The 3,493-nt window shown below is 34.4% G+C and overlaps 1 non-coding gene across 1 annotated transcript; it reads left to right on the forward strand.

The window, feature by feature from the left end:
- The first annotated feature begins 1,195 nt into the window (after positions 1-1,195).
- Positions 1,196-1,303, forward strand: LOC112745966 (small nucleolar RNA R71). The gene has a single exon (XR_003173869.1). It is a non-coding gene; the product is annotated as a small nucleolar RNA R71 (small nucleolar RNA).
- Positions 1,304-3,493: the final 2,190 nt, after the last annotated feature.

Consider the following 3,493-nt stretch of genomic DNA (forward strand, 5'->3'; position numbering starts at 1 on the left):
ATGAGGTTTATTCCTGAACCAAGGTCACACAGAGCCTTAAAGATCATGGTGCCTATGGTACAAGGTATTATGAACTTCTAGGATCCTGTCTCTTCTGAGGCAATGTCAGTTGATCCAGATCACTTAGTTCATTGGTGAACAAGGGAGGTTCATCTTCCCAAGTCTCAATACCAAATAATTTGGCATTTAGCTTCATGATTGCACCAAGGAACTTGGCAGCTTGCTCTTCAGTAACATCCTCATTCTCTTCAGAAGAGGAATACTCATCAGAGCTCATGAATGGCATAAGGAGGTTCAATAGAATCTCTATGGTCTCTATATGAGCCTCAGAGTCCTTTGGTTCCTCAGAGGGAAACTCCTTATTGATCACTGGGCGTCCCAGGAGGTCTTCCTCCTTGGGATTCACGTCCTCTCTTTCCCTTACAGGTTCGGCCATGGTGCTTATGTCAATGGCCTTGCACTCTCCTTTTGGATTCTCTTCTGTATTGCTTGGGAGAGTACTAGGAGGGATTTCAGTGATCCTTTTACTCAGCTGGCCCACTTGTGCTTCCAAATTTCTAATGGAAGACCTTGTTTCATTCATGAAACTTACAGTGGCCTTGGATAAATCAGAGACTAAGTTTACTAAATTAGAAGTATTTTGTTCAGAGTTCTCTGTCTGTTGCTGAGTGGATGATGGAAAAGGTTTACTATTGTTAAACCTATTTCTTCCACCATTATTAAAGCCTTGTTGAGGCCTTTGATCCTTCCATGAGAGATTTGGATGATTTCTCCATGATGAGTTATAGGTGTTTCCATAAGGTTCACCTAAGTAATTCACCTCTGCTATTGCAGGGTTTTCAGGATCATAAGCTTCTTCTGCATAAGAAGCCTCTTGAGTATTGTTGGATGCAGCTTGCATTCCATTCAGACTCTGAGAAATCATATTGACTTGCTGAGTCAGTATTTTGTTCTGAGCCAATATGGCATTCAGAGTATCAACCTCAAGAACTCCCTTCTTCATAGGCATCCCATTATTCACAGGATTCCTTTCAGAAGTGTACATGAACTGGTTATTTGCAACCATGTCAATGAGTTTTTGAGCTTCTGCAGGCATTTTCTTTAGGTGAATGGATCTACCTACAGAGGTATCCAATGACATCTTAGATAACTCAGACAGACCATCATAGAATATATCTAGGATGGTCCATTCTGAAAGCATGTCAGAAGGACACTTTTTGGTCAACTGTTTGTATCTTTCCCAAGCTTCATAGAGGGATTCACCTTCTTTCTGTCTGAAGGTCTGAACATCCACTCTAAGCTTGCTCAGCTTTTGAGGAGGAAAGAACTTGGCTAAGAAAGCCGTGACCAGCTTATCCCAAGAGTTCAGGCTATCTCTGGATTGAGAGTCCAACCACACTCTAGCTCTGTCTCTTACAGCAAAAGGGAAAAGCATGAGCCTGTAGACTTCAGGATCTACTCCATTAGTCTTAACAGTATCAAATATCTGCAAGAATTCAGTTAAGAACTGAAAAGGATCTTCAGATGAAAGTCCATGAAACTTGCAGTTCTGCTGCATCAGAGAAACTAATTGAGGTTTCAGCTCAAAGTTGTTTGCTCCAATGGCAGGAATGGAGATGCTTCTTCCATGTAAATTGAAATTAGGTGCAGTAAAGTCACCAAGCATTCTTCTTGCATTATTATTATTTTCGGCTGCCATCTCCTCTTCTTGTTCGAAAATTTCTGAAAGGTTATCTCTGGATTGTTGTATTTTAGCTTCTCTTAGTTTCCTTTTCAGAGTCCTTTCAGGTTCTGGATCTGCTTCAACAAGAATATTCTTGTCTTTGCTCCTGCTCATATGAAAAAGAGAGAACAGAAAAATAATAATAATAGAGGTCCTTTTTACCACAGTATAGAGGTCCTAGTGTGAGTTAGAAGAAAAGAAGAAGAAGAAATTCGAACACAGATGGAAGAGGGGGTTCGAATTTGGGTGAGATGAAGTGTTAGTAGATGAATAAATAAATAGAAGGAGATGAGAGAGAGGGAGAATTTTCGAAAATAATTTTTGAAAAAGAGTTAGTGATTTTCGAAAATAGTTTTTGAAAAATGTTAGTAATTTTTTTTCGAAAATTTTAAAATCAAAAGTTAAAATAATTAGTTAATTAAAAAGAAATTTTTGAAAAAGGGGGAAGATATTTTCAAAAATTAGAGAGAGAGATTTAGTTAGGTAGTTTTGAAAAAGATAAGAAACAAACAAAAAGTTAGTTAGTTAGTTGAAACAAATTTTGAAAATCAATTTTGAAAAGATAAGAAGATAGGAAGTTAGAAAAGATATTTTGAAAATCAAATTTTGAAAAAGATAAGATAAGAAGATATTTTTGAAAAGATATGATTGAAATTAGTTTTGAAAAAGATTTGATTTTTAAAATCACAATTAATGACTTGATTCACAAGAAATCACAAGATATGATTCTAGAACTTAAAGTTTGAATCTTTCTTAACAAGTAAGTAACAAACTTGAAATTTTTGAATCAAAACATTAATTGGTGATGTTATTTTCGAAAATTTGATATAAAAATAAGAAAAATGTTTTTGAAAAATGTTTTTAGAATTTTCGAAAATAACTAAGAAATTTGAAAAAGATTTGATTTTTGAAAAAGATGAGATTTTTAAATTGAAAATTTGATTTCACTCATAAAAACAACTAGATTTTAAAAATTTTTGTAAAAGTCAAATCTAATTTTCGAAATTTTAAGAGAGAAAAAGGGAAAGATATTTTTTTAATTTTTGAATTTTTATGATGAGAGGGAAAAACATGAAAATGATGCAATGCATGAGAATTTTAGATCAAAACATTTGATGTATGCAAGAATGCTATGAATGTCAAGATGAACACCAAGAACACTTTGAATGTCAAGATGAACACCAAGAACATATTTTTGAAAAAAATTTTTTAATGCAAAGAAAACATGCAAGACACCAAACTTAGAAATCTTTGATGCTTAGACTCTATGGATGCAAGAATGCATATGAAAAACACCATACAACACAAAACAAGAAAACATCAAGATCAAACAAGAAGACTTACCAAGAACAACTTGAAGATCATGAAGAACACTATGAATGCATGAATTTTCAAAAAATGCAAGATGAACATGCAATTGACACCAAACTATAACATGACTCAAGACTCAAACAAGAAACACAAAAAATATTTTTGATTTGTATGATTTTCTAAATTTTTTTGTATTTTTTCGAAAATTATTTGAAAAACAAAAATAAGGATTCCAAAATTTTTAATATGAATTCCAGGAATCTTATACTTTTTAGTCTAAAGCTCCAATCAAAGGGTCAGGCATGGCTTAATAGCCAGCCAAGCTTTAGTATGTAACTCAGACATGACACGTCTGACATACCCTATCCAGAAGGATTGGGCATGGCTCCATTGAGGTGATTAGTTGAAGACCAATCCCAAAGCAGTTTGGGTATGGCTTTACAGCCAGATAGGCTTCAA

This window comes from Arachis hypogaea, chromosome 14 (genome assembly GCF_003086295.3).
Source record: "Arachis hypogaea cultivar Tifrunner chromosome 14, arahy.Tifrunner.gnm2.J5K5, whole genome shotgun sequence".
Classification (NCBI taxonomy): domain Eukaryota; kingdom Viridiplantae; phylum Streptophyta; class Magnoliopsida; order Fabales; family Fabaceae; genus Arachis; species Arachis hypogaea.